This window comes from Alosa alosa, chromosome 24 (assembly GCF_017589495.1).
Source record: "Alosa alosa isolate M-15738 ecotype Scorff River chromosome 24, AALO_Geno_1.1, whole genome shotgun sequence".
NCBI classification, from domain to species: domain Eukaryota; kingdom Metazoa; phylum Chordata; class Actinopteri; order Clupeiformes; family Clupeidae; genus Alosa; species Alosa alosa.
This window is the reverse complement of record NC_063212.1, coordinates 62,129-82,893: the sequence shown is the minus strand read 5'-3', so window position 1 is coordinate 82,893 and position 20,765 is coordinate 62,129. Positions and strand designations below refer to the sequence as shown.

General features: G+C 41.9%; 1 protein-coding gene across 1 annotated transcript in view; it reads left to right on the top strand.

Annotated features, from left to right (window-relative positions):
- The window catches only part of LOC125289408 (voltage-gated potassium channel subunit beta-3-like), a 159,955-nt gene that overhangs the window by 79,600 nt on the left and 59,590 nt on the right, over positions 1-20,765 (top strand). The gene's annotated exons all lie outside the window — the stretch shown is intronic.

The following is a 20,765-nucleotide window of genomic DNA, read 5'->3' as shown; positions in this document are numbered from 1 at the left end:
TTTTAGACTGGCAAATATTTAATGTTGATTTTCTCTTGAACAATATGTTTGTTCTGACTGAAAATGACTTGCACGGTAACACTCCATAATAAGGTGCCATAATAAATAGCAAACTAGTAATTACCTAACCCTTTGTTAATATTTGTTAATTGTTACTAAAATATCTATTTGGCGTAATTTAATATTTTTTTCATCATTAATTAAATATTAGTTGTTTGCATAAAATCTGTATGTTAATGTTTTAACAAATCTATTAACTAATATATGTGTTAATAGTTAACTAAATGTCTTTTTGGCACTAATTAACAGTTATTTCTTACATCATTTAAATGTTAAATGTTTATTTACAAACTAGACAAGTTAATGACTTATTATTATATAAACTAATTATTATTAAACTGTGCTTCTGCCTATCCCAATATGAACCACTCCCCATAGGACCCTTACAATAGATAGATAGATACTTTATTGATCCCCAAGGGGAAATTCAAGAAAAAAACAAAGAGCTACCTTGACATGCTGCCACTCTCGTCGGCGCCGGAACCGCTTGCCATAAAGTTGGTTAAGCTTAATTAATATATTAGTAGTATATAGCTATAAGCGTGGGGCCCCTTATAGTAAAGTTGGTTAAGCTTAATTAATATATTAGCAATATATAACTATCAGTATGGGGGACCCTTATAATAAAGTTGGTTAAGCTTTATATTAGTAATATCGAACAATTAGTCAGACGGTGAAGGGACTGAGACCAAAACTGGCTTATCGCATTTATTCCTTTAGGAAAAGTTAAAACAAAACATGCCTTCAGGCACTGGCATACATAAAACAGCATCTGCACAAGCAAAATAAAAAGTAGTTGAATGGGTTATATTACATGCATCATTCCTATACCATCACTGTCAGCCCTACTGGCAAGGGAGACATGCGACATGGACTGTTCAGGTGCACAGAACGACAGTTAATTAATATTCTGAGACTCAATAAACATTCACAGACGTAGACCATACGGAGGTAATGCATAAACATAATGCTAAACTAAATGTACATTCATTTCCTGCTAGACTGAATTGCACTTTCCATGCACACTAAGCTAAACTAGCCTACACTAAATGCATGGAATGTTGCTAGCGGAGTTTACAGCTAGTCACGTAAGACTCAGTCAGTGTGTATGAACTTGTGGTCATAATGAAAATATTAATAAACGTTCTCTAAATTGCTAGAATTGCACCCGAATCCTAACAATACATGTAAAGTAATATAATACAGGTGGTATATCAACGTTTTCAACTTAAACAACATTTTACAGTTACAAAATTAAAACAAAATGGGCAGTGCTTTATACAGTCAACCTACCCAATGCAAAGCATACCGCTTCTGATCGGCTATGGCAACAATACAAGGACAAAACGCAGCAGAGCTGCAGTATACTGTTTCTCCAAAGGGGGCTCCAAAACACCAATCTCAATAAAGCTGCTTAATTACGGTGAAAATCACATACAAACACTAAACTACATTTCTAACTCTGTTACACCCACCTCCCCTGAATTTCACCAAATTCGAGCAGCAACCAAATAGTACTTCCAAAGGCAAAGAGTACACTACTTTCAAACACTAGACAGAGGGTCACCAATTACAGGACAGCCAACCACAAAGGTATCCAATAAGGATGAAGTGGAAGAAGAGGTGCTCTCACACAACCAACCACTGGCAGTAGGGTGCCTTATACACCCCACAAGACCATAAAGCCATAAACCATAAATTCCATAAATTCTCCACAAAGCTAATCAGAAAAGCTTGATAAATAATAATATATGTCATTCACTTTTATATTAGCATATAGTTTGTAAATAAACATTTAACATTTAAATGTTGTAAAAAAAGAACTGTTAATTAGTGCCAAAAATACATTTAGTTAACTATTAACAAATACTAATACAATATTATTTTATAGATTTGTTAAAACATGCAGATTTTGTGCAAACAACTAATATTTAATTAATGATGAAAAAACTATTAACTTGTGCCAAATAGATATTTTAGTAACAATTAACAAATATTAACAAAGGCTTAGGTAATTACTAGTTTGCTATTTATTATGGCTATTGGGGAAAAAAGTTAATTATGCTTATTTCTCCTTACCAGACTGACTCCTTACAACACTTAATATTCTTTCATAAATTAATTCTTTCGGATAATCTTTTTGGCCCTGGTCTTATGGTCTACAAATGTTTCTTTTCTAAATTTCATGGAAAAGCCAAACATTATAAAAAGTTTCACACTCATCAAAAATAATCAAATCTTCACCAGAATTCTCACAGACAATGTTTAGACCAAGCCTCACAAAAGTTATCGCTCAGAATTTTGATATTTTGTTCCATTTCAGAGATATAGGCCAATAAACTTAGACCACTTAGGCCTTTTTCCTAGATCACCTATATTCCTATAAACCGTAAGTCCTAGAAACTTGACATTTTCAAGTATTGTTACCAGTACCCCCCACTACCCATAACCCAAGATTTGGGATACTGCACCCAAAGGTGGCGCTCTTGTCAACAACGCTTATTTCTCCTTACCAAATTGACCTAGACTCAAAATTCTTTCATCATATTAATCTCTAAATTCAGATGCATCTTTTTCACCCTGGTCTTATCCTCTAGAAATGTTTACTTTTGCCACAATTTCAGAGAAAAGCCAAACATCATAAAAAGCTTCACAGGCTTCAAAAATTATCACATCTTCACCAAAATTCTCACAGACAATGTTTAGACTAAGCATCACACAAGTTATCAAAATAATTTGGATATGTTGTTCCATTTCAGAGATATAGGCCAATAAAATTCCACCACTCAGCCCATTTCTCCTATGTCACCTATATTCCTATATATGAGTAATTTCTTTTTCTTGGATAACAACCATACAACCATTATTAGGTGGATACCATTAACAGTGCACATTTTCAGATCTGTACTCTTTTTATAAAGCCCTTAATTCTATTGTCAAATGTATACTAGAAGTGTTCTTGATGTTGTGTGTTTGCCAACACACATTTTCACAATGTGACTGTGACTACACAATATGTAGGATTTTTTTTTTAAATGTTTTCCTTTATCATTAACTCTATCTTTTATATGTCATCCATTAGTGTTGTTCTTTACAAATGTGTAATTGCCCCAGAATTTCAACAAGTTTTCAGGTGTACTCTTTCAGGAAAGCCCGTCATTTTATTGTCAAATGTATGCTCGGAGTTTTCCTTGTGTGTTTACCAACATACATTTTCACCATGTGAATGTCAAAGTCAAAGTCAAAGTCAAAGTCAGCTTTATTGTCAATTTCTTCACATGTTCCAGACATACAAAGAGATCGAAATTACGTTTCTCACTATCCCACGGTGAAGACAAGACATATTTTACCAATTTAAGTCCACAGACAAACATAACATTCAAGTAAACAAAAAAGTAAGTAAATAAGTAAATAAGAGGGCACATATAATAATGAAAAATAAGAGCAGCAAAATTTGGTTGAAATTGTGCATAGACAGTCAATAAAATACTAGTGCAAAGTCAGGCCAATAAAAGGCTTGGGTAGTTCTGTTTGACCTGAGTAATAAAGAAAGTGGCATAGTGGTGCAAGTTATGTAAGAGCAGCAGAAGTGTTGTGTTTTCAGGACAACAACACCAAGTTGTAAAGTGTACAGTGTGCAAGTGTTCAAAGTGGAGTAGTGCAGGCGACCATTGTGGGTTCAATGTCCAGGATGTTATGTAGCTGAGGGTGGAGGGGGAGAGGAGGGGAGAGAGTTCAGCATCCTTACAGCTTGGTGTATGAAGCTGTTGGTGAGTCTGGTAGTGTGGGGCGCAGGCTTCTGTACCTCTTCCCAGAGGGCAGTAGATCAAACAGATTGTGGCGGGGTGACTTGCATCACTCACAATTTTGGTGCCTCTATGGGTGAGGTGGGTGGTGTAAATGTCCTTCAGGGGGGGAGTGAAGCACCAATAATCCTTCCAGCTGTGTTCACTATGCGCTGCAGGGCTTTCCTGTTGTGCATTCAGTACAGCTGGAGAGGATGCTTCAATGGTGCCCCAGAATGTGGTCATGATGGCAGCTGGAGAGGGATGCTCTCAATGGTGGTCAAATTTCACTGATGTGATTGTTGCTGTAGGTGGTCAGTGGCAGGTGTTCGTGACCTCTCAGGGTGAACAACAATCTCTTTGGTCTTGCGGACTCAGCAGGAGGTTGTTGTCCCTGCACCACGTGGTCAGATGGTCGACCTCCAACCCTGTGCTCAGTGTGATGAGACCCACCTGCTTGCCAGGTGATTGTTGCTGTAGGTTGCAGTGCAGTCATCGTCGCAGCGGACTACTACTTGGGGCCCCTCTGACAGTGTGATGCTGGAAGTATTGTTGTAGCCACTTGGGGTTGACAGAGTCCAGTAGCCAGTTGCACTGAGTCCCAGTTTGTCAAGTTTGCAGATGAGTTGTTGTGGTATTATGGTGTTGAATGCAGAACTGAAGTCTATAAACAGCAATCTCACATATGAGTCTCTTTTTCCAGGTGGGTGAGGGCTGGGTGGAGGGCAGAGCAGATTGCATCCTCTGTGGGCCCGCTTGGCTCGGTATGCAAACTGGAAGGGGTCCAGGGTTGGGGAGAATGGCTTTGATATGTGACATGACAAGCCGCTCAAAGCACTTCATGATGATGGGTGTCAGTGCCACAGGGCGGTAGTCATTGAAGCAGGATGGAGCCAGTTTTCTTCGGGCACAGGTATGATGGTGGCAGCTTTGAAACATGATGGGACGATGGCTTGCTTCAGGGAAGTGTTAAAGATGTCTGTGAAGACATCCTTAAGCTCCCCTGCGCAGTCCTTCAGCGCACGACCTGGGATGTTGTCTGGACCTGTTGCCTTACAGGTGTTGATAGCAGCAAGTGTGACTGCCCAATGTGTATGATTGTCAGTGGCTCAGTGGGATAATGCCTTGGTACTGGTGTTTCTTAGGTTGAGTGTTCGTATCCCCGTTAGAGCTTTAGGATTTGTCATTTAAGATTCACACCATTGAACAGCACCTGAATGACATCAGCCAATCAACATTCACACTCATCAGTTGCCAAGAATCAGAATGCCGGTGTTATACGGTAACTGGCTTTCATGTTAACTGGCTGGACTGTTTACTTTGCCTCTGGAGTTAACGTCCCCCTTCTCTTGCAGGTGTGTTCAGCTGATGATTTAGCCTCCGATACATTGTCAACGCATCAACCTTTTGAACCACATGCAACTTATCACTTGATAAGAAATAAATTATTAAAATATATATAGGCTAAATCCAATACATCTCAAACCTATGTTAACATGTCAAAACACGAACGTAAATAGCCTAGGCCTACGTGTATCTTGTGATATTTGATATTACCAGATTTTTTGGCAGAAAGTTTCGGGACACTACACTGACCACTCACGCTCATTTACGGATCTCTAAACCAAGCCATCTAGCGCCACCAACAGGTCAAAGTTTGGCCGAAAGTTGATAAGCTGGGTTGAAAGGTATTCACAAGTCATTATTATTATTATGAAATTTAGCGCCCTGATTCAGGACTGTCCCATGATCACTCTCACCAATTTACAGAACTCTATGCCGAACACTCTAGCGCCACCAATAGGTCAAAATCTGGACTCACATTCACGCATGTAACAATTGAACGGTGTGTTCGATTTTCATAAATCAAGCACCGTTGGAATCCCTGGACTGACCTGAGTTGAATGACCCCTACTACGTCACTTTCCGCCATATTGGACCTCCGCCATATTGGATTTAGTCCAAACTCTACGAAAAGTTTCAGCGGTTACAAATGTCTTCCGATTTTCACGAAACTTGGTAGAGATGATCTTCTTCCCGAGCTGCACAAACGATACTTATCAGATTTTTCAATTTCATTTTTATTTGTCCGTGACTGCCACAATCAAATATGGTGATGAAGCCGCAAAACAGGGTTCAGCTAACATCTCGGAGACGCTTTAATGTATGAAGTCCAAACTTGGTACAGGGACTTCGTATCTGATTGTAGAAAATTGGCATTATTTGGCCTCTATAGGGGGCACTGTAAAACAGGAAGTGGGCTCGTATCTCAGCAACTCTTCAAGTATGAAGTCCAAACTTGGTACAGGGACATATTAGCTGATTGTGAGGACATGGAAGGAAAGTGGTCTCATTTGGCCTCTAGGGGTGCTGTAATAAAGAAAGTGAGCTCACATCTCAGCAACACTTTGGTGTATGAAGTCCAAACTTGGTAGAGGGACATGGTAGCTGATTTTGAGAACACACAAGGACATTGGTGTAATTTGGCCTCTTGCTGTGAGGGCTTGCTCATGCCATGGCAACGTCATTCCTGCTATAGCACTCTGCTAGGCCCCCGCATTGCTGCTTGCAGCTATATTTGGGGGCCAAGCAGCGAAGCTGCAAAGGCACCCATTGAGTTACTAGCTTTTCCTATTATTATTCCTCTGGCATTGGAGTCTATGGCAGCCCATAGAACGCCTGGCTAAAAAGTGCAGATTTTTTGGCAGAAAGTTTCGGGACACTCCACTGACCATTCACACTCATTTACGGACCTCTAAACCCAGCCATCTAAGCCACCAAAGGTCAAAATCTGGCGAAAATTGAACCGCTGGGTCTAAAGTTATGAAATTTGGCACACTGATTCAGCACTGTCCCATGATCACTCTCACCAATTTCCAGAACTCTATGCCCAACACTCTAGTGCCACCAATGGGTCGAACCTGGATTGCATTCACGCATGTGACCATTGAACGGTGCCTCCGATTTTCACATATCAGGCACCGTTGGAATCCCTGGACCGACCTAAGTTCAATGACCCCTATTACGTCACTTTCTGCCATATTGGACCTCCACCATATTGGATTTAGTCCAAACTCTACGAAAAGTTTCATCTGATTTTCATGGAACTTGGCGGAGATGATCTTCTTCCCGAGCCGCACAAACGATACTTGTCAGATTTTTCAATTTCATTTGTGTTTGCCCGTGACAGCCAATCAAAAATGGTGATGAAGCCGCCAAACAGGAAGTGGACAAACATCTAGGTAACGCTTTGAGTTAACATAACAAGACTTGATGCCATTAGTCAGGACACTGTCCCAATCACTCACAGCAATTTTTATGCATATACATTGAACGCTCTAGCGCCACCACCAGTTCAATGCTGGACATGCGTTCATGCGCGTGATCCTTGACTCTTTTGTCTGATTTTCACAATTGAGGTAGCGTCTGAATCCTTGGACCATCCCGAGTTCATCGACCCCTATCCCGTCACTTTCTGCCATATTGGATCTCCGCCATATTGAATTTAATACAAACTCTATGAAAAGTTTCAGCGGTTACAAATTTCATCCGATTTTCAAGGAACTTGGCGGAGATGATCTTCTGACCGAGCCGCACAAACGATACTTGTCAATTTTTTGAATTTCAAGTTTATTTGCCCGTGACAGCCAATCACACATGGCTATGATGCCACCTAACAGGAAGTGGGCTAACATCTTGGCTACGCTTTAATGTATGAAGTCCAAACTTGGTACAGGGACTTGGTATCTGATTGTGAGGATGCACTAGGAAATTGGTATCATTTGGCCTCTATGGGGGCGCTGCAATACAGGAAGTGAGTTTGTATCTCAGCAACGCTTTGATGTACAAAGTCCAAACTTGGTATAAAGACCTGTTACCATATTGTGATGACGCACTAGGAAATTGGCATCATTTGGCCTCTATAGGGGGCGCTGCAATACAGGAAGTGAACTTGTGTCTCAGCAACGCTTTGATGTATGAAGTCCAAACTTGGTATAGAGACTTGGTATCTGATTGTGATGACGCAATAGGAAATTGGCATCATTTGGCCTCTATAGGGGGCGCTGCAATACAGGAAGTGAGTTTGTATCTCAGCAACGCTTTGATGTATGAAGTCCAAACTTAATGCAGACAAAGTAGCTGATTGTGAGGACATGCAAGGAAATTGGTCTCATTTGGCTTCTAGGGGTGCTGTAATAGACAAATTGAGCTCACATCTCAGCAACTCTTTAGTGTATGAAGTCCAGAGACATGGTAGCTGATTCTGAGAACGCACAAGGACATTGGTGTAATTTGCGCCTCTAGGGGCACTATAACAAAGTAAATGAACTTATTTCTCAGCCATTCTTTATCCAATTGCAATCAAACTTGCTGTGAGTGCTTGCTCATGCCATGGCAACTCCATTCCTGCTATAGCGCACTGCTTGGCCCCGCATTGCTGCTTGCAGCTATATTTCACATAGGAATGCTTTACTCAGAGCAAAGAGATTTCTTAGACGTAATGAAATAAAAGAGAAAGATAGAATGAGAATTCTTTCAGCAATTTGGTGGTGGTGTCTTTTATGTTTTTGGTAATCCAACTGATTACGTTACTGATTACAAAAATTGCCATGTAATTTGTATTCAGTAATGGATTACATTTCAAAGTAATCTGACCCAACCCTGGTGAACATTGTTTATGTCATTAGCTTTGTCTGTCTGTGTTACGACAGTCTGTCCATCAGTCTGTGTGTGTCTGAGCAGAGGCAATTCTAGAGTCTGTGGGGGCCCCAAGCAAAAAATCCAAGGGGGCCCTACTGACAAGTTTTATCACCATTATGTTATATCACCATTAGGGCCATCACTTTTGTGAAAAAATCCTGTTCGATTTTTGAGACATAAGTGTTCATTGAATCGATTGTAAAATCGATTTTTTATGTCTAAACATTTTCAACGCCAAATATAGGCCAATCCACAAACAACTAACAGGCATTAGGACGAACGTAAAAAGGGCACTTGTAGACGCAAGCCAGCAATATTTCTGATGATTTATTGGCGTGAAGTTTCGTGCACAATGACAAACAGGAGTGCAACATTCTCGAAAAACAATAAGCCGAGTGGACTGCCATTACATCCAAGGGCGCGGGAAGGGGGGTGCTGAGGGTGCTGCAGCACCCCCTGCTGGCAGGAGAGATTTTTAAAAATGATTATATATTTTTTAAATGATTACTAATTCGCTGTCTGACATTATTTATATTTTTGTATGTGAAATGATGAGTCAAATAGCAAAAAAGGGTTATGGATAGGTTTGAATATAGGCTACTAAAAATTAACAGTTATAGAGATCAACGTGAACATGAGTGTACTGTAAGAACCGTAGCGTGGTTTCAGCTAGATAGATAGATAGATAGATAGATAGATAGATAGATACTTTATTGATCCCCAGGGGAAATTCAAGGTCTCAGCAGCATACATACAACACAAACACATTCTTTAACAGCAGAAGAGTAATTAAAGTATATAATATAAAAACACAACTAAGCAGTAAGGACAGTAGAAGATAAAGAATATGCTAAATATACTAAAATACAAATTATACTTAATACAATATATAAAAATATACTAAAATACAAATAACAAAATTACAAATTATACTAACACTTAATCTAAATCAATTCTAAAAACAGTATCCACATAGTGGTGATTAATAAATCAGAGGCGCTTGCAATGTCTGAGGCAGGGACTGAGCCTGTGATTCTCTGTGCATAGTAAGGTGCTCTAAGGTGCTCTGTGTGAATGAGTGTCATGGTGGTAGTGCAATGGTGATAGTAGTCATGGTGATAGTGCAAAAGAGTAAGTCAACAGTGCAACAATGCAGAAATAAAGTAAAGGAAAGTCTATATATCTATATATTTAACTATTTAAGAAAATGTATAAGTGTGGCCACAGTTCGGCTGTGGCATGGAGAGGGTTATGCATGTGTGCTAATGTGCTAATATAGCACGCAAAACAGTGAGGCATAAAGACAGTGGTACAAGTGGCTAGTGGACAGACAGTACCAAACATGGAGGGATGAAGAGGCAGACAGACTATGCAGAGAAGTCTATCTCTCCTCTTCCCTTAAGTGAGGCATTGAACAGTTCAATGGCCCTGGGGACAAATGACTCTCAGTCTGTCAGTTGTGCAAGGCAGTGAGCGAAGTCTCCAGCTGATCAGGCTCTTCTGTTTAACAATAGTGCTGTGGAGTGGGTGACACTCATTGTCCAAGATGTTGATCAGTTTGTTCAGGGTCCTTTTGTCAGATAGTGAAGTGATACACTCCAGTTCAGCTCCCTCTACAGAGCCAGCTGTCCTTACCAGCCTGTCAATTCGCCCCACATCCTTCTTCCTTGTGCTTCCACCCCAGCATACTACTGCATAGAAGAGGACGCTGGCAACAACAGACTGGTAGAACATCCTGAGGAGCTTACTGCACACATTGAAGGACCGCAGCCTCCTCAGGAAGTACAGCCTGCTCTGCCCTTTCTTGTAGAGTGCATCAGTGTTGGCTGACCAGTCCAGTTTATTGTCCAGGTGGAGACCCAGATACTTGTAGGTGCTAACCACCTCCACATTGACCCCATCAATGTGAACTGGTAGCAGAGTGGGCTTAGACCTGCGGAAATCCACCACCATCTCCTTGGTCTTTGAAGTGTTAAGCTATGTGATAGCGATCAAGTGTGTAGGCCTACGGTTGATATAGGCCTACATATTCTATGCGATTTACACATTCAAAAAAAGCATGGATAAGCTGAAAGAAACTAATAAATGTATAGCTAGTGAAATCATTTCACTATCCTAGTCGCTAAGATAGAAATTATTAGGACACATACTTGCTGTGGAGACAACACACTTTACGCTATTCAGAAATTATTTGCGAGATCATTGCAGCCTGATTATTAGCCTATATTTAAAGCTTATACCATGGTCTAGGTTGAAAAGGGTGTCATTTAAAAAGTGATATACTACACCTATAAAATTATTATGACGTTGCTTGACAACGCCTTCTTCTGGACGGGGCAATCGTCGGACATCCATTATTTTTGTTATTCAGCACCCCTGGTCAAAAATAGGTTCCTGCGCGCCTGATTACATCAGTGACAAACGTGACTGCAGGCTTCAACGTAGCTGTGTCTGTGTTTACGATTAGAAATGTCAAACAAATTTCGCCTACATAGAACTCGATTGCACAGTTTGCATAGCCTACCGCTTTGTTCTTCTCCATAGTTTGATATACCAAAAATCCGAAGTACTTCCACATTGAACTCCTCAAGTTATTAGGGCCTATCACTCGTCTCTCTAGATGTCGCACAGGTTGTCCTCCATTTTTGGCAAAACACGAGCAGCACAGCAGCTGATTGAAACAGCTGTTTCCGGTGCGTAAAATTGGTGGGAATTTTCTTCTTAGCTTTCGCAATGCTTACTGCACTTCGGAATTCTTTTATATTCTTATATTGTTGTTTGTGAATTTTGTTACATCTATCTTTTTTATTTGTTTAATTCGTAAAATTAATAGTGTACATATTTGGTTAAAATCGATTCCCTATTTTAGTTTTCGAAACTTTGTGTTGTTTGGTCCAATTGATTGTGCAATTGATTTTCGAACGTAAAGTGACAGCCCTAATCACCATTAGGTTATTATGTTAAATAATAAAAATACAAAAAGCGTATTATAAAAATTCTTATATTTTGACATGTATCTCACCACTGCAAGCTGGCAGCTCGACTTGGCTTACATGTGTGTGTAGAGCAGACTGAATATCATTGCCATGGTGGAGGGATTCTCTGGGGCTGAGCAATAAATGAATAAAAATGGCATAAATGGTATTTTTTTTATTTAGTGATGAAAAATTACCTTTCTGTGCTCCATATCTGTGACTCGAACTGATCTGACCTGACTTGACCCGAGTTTGCGTGTTAGCCTGTGTGTGCCTATGGTGTAGGCTATGCACTCATAATGATTCTCTACAACTTTTTAGTGCATTGCCATTAACAAAGTAGAGGCAACAAAGGGGTTTCTTTGTTGAACAAATTGTGATGCAATGTGAGCCTTGAATTGGATGCATGCAGGAATTTTGTAGGATCTCAAAACCGGATTATGAACATGCTTTGCCATAGAGAAACACACGATAGCGTTGGATTATAAACATGCTTTGCCAGACAAAAACGTGGGGTAAGTCCAGCTATATGAAGTTATTATTTTGCTGTAAGTTTGTCTGTTTTATAACCCAGAAGGATGCACTTGGTATCAAATGATAGCTCTGTCTCTTTCATCTGACATGCGTGGCATATCTATCCGATCACGGGTCCGCGAGTAATTCAAACAAGAGTAATGGGTGTGCACCGTTTGTGTACATGATGTTATTATTTTGCAGTCACTTCGTCTGTTTTTATAAGCCAGAAGGATCGATATACATGGTACCAATTGTGGCATGGAGGAGAGATAGCAATTGTTTATACCCGACTACGCCACCTGAGGACTTACACCACAGGAATATTCTACCAATTTTAGGTCTAGTAGTGAAGGGGTTTTAATAACCACCTAAAGCTCTAGTAGGCAACACAGGTTCGTGACCACGAAGCAAACCAGAGACGGGAGTCCAAAAATACCAATATTTTATTACACACAAGAATTGATACACAGCAAAATGTATGCACACAATCCCAAAACAAAGGGCAACCAAAAACCACAGCAAATCATAAACCAGGCAGACATGAGCCAGCACACATAACAAAGACCATGTTCCTTATGGCGGCCTTACATTGTACGATTTTGGTCCGTTTTCACAGTCGGCGACTAAATTTCCAAAGTCAGACAGAAATCATGGGAGTTGTACTGGAATCGCGGCGCGCTCCCGTCAACTAGATCGTTAAGTGTAAGGTGCCAATCTTAGCGGTTTTAAGTCAGTTGGAGTCAGTCCTTTTCTAGTTTTGCCGTTACGACAATATCAAACATGTTTGATATTATCGCAAGTCTTTCTAGTCGTGGCTCATGCAAATAGTGACGTGAACTATAAAAACCAATAGTGACCTCTCTCCAACAACAAACAGGAAGGGGCAAAGTAGGCGACAGCTGTAGCCTATTTGTTATTCTTATAATATTTGTCATTTCTTATACATATTTAGTCGGCTCTTCCACGTGACAGAACAACTCTATATCGGTTAGGGATGTCACGCATGAAACAATGCTGCAGAAACACGAAAATACGACTTTGAGTTTAGTAGGCTATCATTTCAGTTCCTGTTTATCTATTGCACAATGGGTAATAATTTAAAGGAATTTTGTTGCAGTCTTGTAAATAGTGACCCTGCAAGATCCCTAGTCATTGCAAAATCATAGTCTGTGACTTAAAACTCTACTACTTCCTCGTTGGTGGAACACACTGCCAGTTCCTACAAGGGCAGGGACATCCTTTTCCACTTTCAAAAAACTCCTGAAGACCCAGCTCTTTAGAGAACACCTACTCTCATAGCAACACTTACAACAAGTCTTACTGATCCTAGCACTCACCAGCCGTTTTAAACTGACAAGTAACTGTTAAAAACAGCACTCACCGACGCACTTATTCTTACTGTACTCTAATGTTTTTTTGTTTTTTTTTAAACTGTCCTAAAATTGTGAGAATTGTTCTAAAAACGTACTGTTTACCATGTTGTTAGTCGCTTTGGTTAAAAAGCGTCAGCCAAATGTAATGTAATGTAATGTAATGTAATGTACTTGTCTTTAGATGTGAGAGGGTCTAAGACTGTAGTCTTTCAAAAATCTTTTCCAAATCTTTGCAAATCTTTCCAAAGTCTGTCAGTGTAAGGAGGGCTTTAGCCACACAGTAATCTTTGGGCTGCACACCACGCCGTATGGCTCGAGTGGCCCACTAAACTAGATAGAGGCGCTAGGAGCAGGGCTGGAGCTTACCGGGGTGCGAGGGGTTATCAGAGGAGAGAAGGCCCGGAAAATCCACACCACACGTGATTACTTCAATACTTCAATCCAAAGACAAACACCCAGTGTACTACAGCAGGAAAAGTGAGGGGACTCCACCACCTTGGGACCACCACGCAACCACTTGGGCTCACAGCTCCTGTCCAGCGAGAGAGGAGAGAGAGGAAGAGATTAATCAAGTCCACAATGCACAGCTTACAGGACAGGTACACTGTTTTAGTGGTTTTGATGAATCAGAACAGGACTTAGCTTAAATAGGGCGGCTGACAATATCTCTCCTCTTCGCAGCGCGATATACTGGGCCAGGTGGACAACCCGGGTCACTGCGAAGAGAAGTCAAGTAGCATGCACGCACACACACACATACACTAGCACAGACAAGCACATTCACCACACACCAGCGTACATACAGGTAGGCTAACCCCACATACACCAGCATGCACCAGCACACACACACGCATGCACAAACTCACACACAGGCACACACACACACCAACATAAACGCACACAGGACTCGCACTAACCAGGGCCCTGTTAACACTCCACATACATGCATAGACATGCACAGATCATGCACCACGATAATCGTTAGGGTATTAACAGAGCCGAGAACCCACACAAGCCCGGTCATGCACTGCGAGGAGATACAGATGAAGAGGCGGCGAATGGTCGTCAGACTGACAGGCCTCCTCGGAAGTTAAATGAACATAAATTAAATAAACAAACAGTGGAGACAAAGCAGCAGACTCATTGGTTGCGGAAACAGGCCAAAGGCCAGCACGAACACCGCCGATGCTTCTGCCAATCTAGATGCAGTAAAAGCTACAGTTACAATATTGTTTGTCCTAAAAATAGACACAATACAAACTTTCCGTTTACGTACCGATTGGCCGATGGTTCCGTCTCCCACTACCAGTGGCGAGATAACGCCTGTGCGGCTAACACTGCTCACGACAAGCTAAATAAGACAGAGGGATCAGGATAGCTAATCGGGTAAAGGAAGAGATAGAAATACCATACAGAGGTAGCCTACCTGAGCCGATAAGGTTCTCACACCCAAATCCGGATGGCAACATTCACTACGAATCCACACCGGGTTAAAGCACGACGGAGCTGCTAACAACAACTAACACACAAACAAACAGTCACGGCTCCGCGTAGACAGGCATACCACGCGAGAGAACAACCATCGCTTACCTGCTGGCAGTAATGGTACACACACGCGACCCACGTCCAACACTGACCAGGAAGTCCCTCCCTCAGGAAGACATACAATCAGGGGGGCTGACTTCCTTAAATAGCACTGGGCCTATAATTACCCACCTGTCCATCCAACAGATAATATTAGGAAAACACCACCAGAGATGCCACATACTTGTCATAGCTGACCACAGCTGGATCATTTAAAACAGTACGGAACAAGACACTGGCAGACGAGGAGTCCGTCCAAACATCAAATAAAAAGGTGCATATCCCGTTGTCTCATGAACTGAGCTGTTGTACATGAATGTGAGGGTCTGAAGACGTCTCGGCCAATTGGCTTTTGTGTCTGGACCAAGTGCACAGATCATATTGCCAAGGGTCCTATTAAAATTTTCCACGCTCCCATTACCCATAGGGTGATAAGGGGTGGTGTGTGATTTCCTAATACCAGAGACTCTTCAGTAGCTCGCTGATCAGTTGACTCTCGGAGCTGGCCCCTTGGTCACTGTGGATACGTTCTGGAAACCCAAATACACAGAAGAACTTGTCCCAGAGGACTCTCGCCACCTGCTTTGCTGACTGATCTTTGCAGGGGAATGCCTGGGCCATTCTTGTAAAGTGGTCGGTCACCACTAGCACGTCGATCGATTTGTTCCTCGCATCCTCCACTGACCAAAAGTCAATAAAAACAAGCTGTAGTGGCCTGGTGGATGTGATGCTTTCCAAGAGTGCCCTGCAAGCAGGTTCGGCTAAACTTCGCTTGCGTCTCACCAAGACGGGTTTATCAGAAGTGTTGATCAGCTTTAACGGAAGCCATCTGTCTCTGTCTGACAAAGACATCACCATTCTTGCTACCAGGATTCCCCTTGGAGCTGAGCGGCATGATGTGAGTTCAGCCATCACAGTGCTACCAGGAGATACAGCAGCAGATTTGGGTAGCTTTCCCCATATCAAGTCCTCACGACTCAAGGCACACAGCTGAGTTGCTTCTCACAGAGTCTATCTTGCAGGGAACTTCCTCACCTCTCCAACGGTCCACATCAGCAAGCAGAGGAACTGTTCAGATTCTGGATCGCCAGCAGGACAAGGGGCAGACACAGCTTTCCAATAGGCATCACACTGCTTATACTGACAAAGAACATGCTTGATAACATTGGTGCCTAATATCATTTCACCGTGCTGGCCCTGGACAACAAGAGTAGGAACTATGATCTTGCAGCCATACACCTCCATCTGCAGATAGACAGCTGACTTAGGCATGACGCGACGGCCACCACAGCCAATGAGGACATCATCTGTACTGAACTGATCATGTGCAGTGAAAGCTCCAGCTTCTCTAAGCTTCATTTCAAGTCAAGTCAAGTCAAGTCGGCTTTTATTGTCAATTTCTTTACATGCACTGGTCATACAAAGAATTGAAATTTCGTTTCTTACTTTCCCATGCAGACATAGACATACTTTAAATACAGACATAGACATACTATAGACATATCCATAGACAATAAACATTAAATTAAAGTGCGAGACTGAAATATAGAACATGTATGTATCAAAAATAGAAATATAGGACATATATAAAAAAAATAGAGGTAGTTGTGTTGTATATTTATATAGTCTTAACAGTTACATGAAGTTTAAACTTGTGCTTGTGTGACCTGTATATTTACATTGATATGCAGTATGTAGTAATTTCAAGGTTATCAGGCTTGATGTGAAGCAGCAACACGTTAGGCTGCGCAGTCACAGTGCAGTTCCACAGGGCGGTGTTTGGGGGGGGGGGGGGTTAGGGTAGACAGGATCCTAGTTTCCTAGGTTCCTGGCTGGGTGGGGGCTGTCAGTGATGGGAGAGTGGGTAGAGTGTTCATCATCCTGATTGCTTGGTGGATGAAGCTACTTGCCAGTCTGGTGGTGCGGGAGCGGAGGCCAGAGGGCAGGAGGCTGAACAGTTCGTGTGCAGGGTGGGTTGTATCCTTGACAATCATTAGTGCTTTGCGGGTGAGGCGGGTGGTGTAAATGTCCTGCAATTTCGGCAGTTTCACTGATAGTACAAGCCATAGAGCCACTGTCTAGCATAGCGTTCAGGGTCACTGTATTACCAATCATCACAGGAGTATAGAAAAGACTGTCACTGCCGACAAATTTGTGTATATTCTGAAAGACAACAGTTTGAGCGTCATTACAAGCAATCTTGTTCATTGCATAAATGGTTTCTCCATTAGAAAGATCTTCATTGCAGGAGTTTAAATTATGACCCATACTGTCTCCCTCTGAATATGAGTCTACTAGTTTCCCTTAGACTGAGGCTCAGGCGAAGACCTGGTGGGACATCTCACCCATGTGTGGCCCGGGGCAAGGCAGGTGAAACACTGCTTCTCTGACATGCAGTGGGTGATGGTGGTGTGTTTGCTGTTACCACAGTCACGATTACCACCCTGGAATCTTCCGCCACGAGCACTGCTGCGCTGCTGCACTTTACCCATCATCTGCTCTAACATGGCCATCATACGAGACAGAATCCTATCCTCAGCCTCTTGAGTATTCTGTGATACAGCTGGCGTAGAGGCACATGATGGGGGGGCATGAAGTCTGTGAGGCGTGGCTCTGACTTGAAACTGTGACAGAGGGGGGACACTGCGGGTGACACACTGGACTAGGGACTGGAGCAGTAGTGAGGGTGGGGCATTAAGCGTGACACTGCTCAGGCACAGGCTGACTGTATGCCACTGGGTTAGACTGCATGTTGGCAAGGGTGGTGGTGTGGCTCTTTACCCGCACATCTGCACAGGCTCTTCCAGAGGCCCTTAGCTCTCTCTGATAATCATCAATTCTCAACTGTATGTCACGTGCACTCCACTCATGAATGGGCTTACACTTAATATAGAGGAGATAGAGGAGAGCTCTGGGTCGGGACAATGCTTGGCAAACATACGCACCACCTCTTCACCAGAATTCTCCATCTGCCTACCTTGCCTGTGGAGGCCTTCATCAGCCAGATCAGCTGCTCTGTTTACTCTCAACCAGTAATCAACTGGGCTCGCGCCAGGTCTGGGCAGGGTGGAGTAAAAATCTGCTAGTGGGAGACATGAGGACACATCACTGAAATACTGGAGGATTATCATAAATGAGGCCAAGGTTCTGTTTCACATCGATAGTCTGATCGCTATGCCACAGGACACCGCTGCATTCTCAGATAAGCTTTAGTCATGTCAATCCAGTCCTAGATATTTGTCAGAACCGTCACCTCTGAACAACTTAGGCTCTTTGTATGATTCTACATGTACAGTAACATGTGAGTCTGTCTGTCTTACAGTGCTAGAGGTAGTGCCTGTATGTGTAGGTGATGTGTTCTGCATGTGTGTGATGTGATGTACAGGGGATGAGCCACCCTGGTGATCACTGCTAGTATTCACTACACCAGCAGACATTAAGTTGGCTACAATAGACTCACCAATCTGGGCACCTAACTGTCCCACCATGCTTGTGAGGTGGTTAATAGCGGCAGAATCATTACTGCTGGGTGTGGATGTGAGAGGACCCTCCCCCATAGACTGGCCAACAGGAGTACAACCTGGGTTCTGACCTAACCCTGTACCCCTACCACTGTCAGCTAATGACTGGGAATAACTGGAAGAACTGGACTAGCAAAATGATCTCCCAACTTACCATAACTATATTTCTCTGCCATATTGGCAAGTATCTGCGTTGTGCTTATCAAATGTAAAAAAAAAAATTATATATATATATATATACGGGCTGATCTGGGAGATTGACAGGTCACGGCACCAGTGTAACGGTGGTCAGTCGGTGAAGGGACTGAGACCAAAAAAATGTTCTCACATTTATTCCTTTGGGAAAACCAAAACAAAACATGCCTTCAGGCACTGGTGTACATAACACGGCATCCAATGCAAAGCATACTGCTTCTGCGAATTCTCTTTTTTTTAAATAACACATGTAGCGCCCCAATACCGCAGTAATGGGCATGTCTCATTAATAAGTTCTATAACTCACTCGTTGGGACGCCCTGAGTTCTTTTAACTTATTAGTAGTAATTGTATTTTTTAAAATTTTGAGATATAAGCTTCTATGAACTTGTAATCACTCTAAGTATCTAAGATCTAATGAAAAACATCAACACTTTAAAAAGTATAGTAAAAATATAAAGCTTTTACTTGGCTAAAATATAAATGAAATTACATGTAGGTATCAAATCGTAAAGCATTTACCACCCTTCAGTTCAAAGGAAAATATCCCAAATGGAATCTTTTTACCAAACTCAAATATTATTTAAATGATATACATCACCTTTAGGCACCTAGTGCTCTCACAGTTAAACATTTCCAGTATGAAACTCAGTGGCAAACATTCAAATAGCATAAGCAACCCTTGAAATACACACACAATGCATTAACAGTATCTCATGTGAAAAGATAAATGTACCCTATGCCGGCTTATCAAACTAAAATGTCACCCTTGTTGCAGGCCTGTAAGTTGCTTGCGTTCGTTGAGACCAAAAACTATACGGCCTCTTCACTCTTACGAGCAAAATAAACATGGCATGCCAGTTACCTGCAGATCTGGAAGAGAAGGAAAGTTTCGTCGTTGTCGTCTGTGAAACACGCAGCTGCGTTGCTTCGCGACAACTCGTTAAAGGGACACCAGGCAAGCCTGATGCTTTTTCTCTACGAAACTCCCCCTCGCTCGGTTTGAAGCTCTTTCCCTTTTCTTTGCGTCTTCCGTCAAGGATTTTCGCTGCTTCTTAGCCGGCTCTGCCATTATACACACGTTTGCAACAATCTCTAGCGTTTCACTAGCCTGCCTCTGTGCTGTAAACTGATCCTGCTTCGGTCGGTGGGTAGGATACACCGAACTTGCAAGTGGGATATTCTTCCTACAGGCAGTAGGGGCGGGCGAGAGAGCCTTCATTCGCCCCATAATGAGTAATTTAGCCATATACCGACTTACGAAGATGATTAATTAACACGAAAACGTTGCCTGGTGTCCCTTTAAGTAGTGTTAAACAGGTAGAGAATAATGGCTACGATCTTTGTCTGTAAAAGCAACATTTTAGTTATTCTCACTGCTTGAAATGAGAAGTATAGCCTAACCATGTTAGATCTGTTGCATGAATGGCAGAGAAAACTCAAATTCCCTTTCTACAGTCATCTAAACAAGGCAATCAAATTCCAGGACCAGCATAGATGACTTTTTTTAATTCTTGGATAATCTTCTCTGGTGCCAATTGAGCATTTCTCAATTTTGGATTAAAAAGCAAAGTAACTTCAGTTACTGAAAATTGTACTGAGTAAAATATTACTGAAATTGTATTGGTAATGCCTTACATTACTGCATTACAGCAAAAAGCAATGCATTACTGTAATACTTTTTTAATGCATTACTCCCAACACTGCGTAAGACTCAGTGTGTATGAACTCGTGGTCATAATGAAAACATAATAATAAGTAATATAATACAGGTGATATGTCGAAGTTTTCAACTTACACAACATTTTACAGTTACAAAATGAAAACAAAGTGGGGAGTGCTTTATACAGTCAACCTACCCAATGCAAAGCATACCGCTTCTGATCGGGACAACACAAGGACAAAATGTAGCAGAGCTGCACTACACCGTTTCTCCAAAGGGGGCTCTAAGACACCAATCTCAATACAACTGCTTCATTACGGCGAAAATCACATACTAACTAAACTACATTTCTAACTCTGTTACACATGCAGTCAGATGCATGACAGGATCTG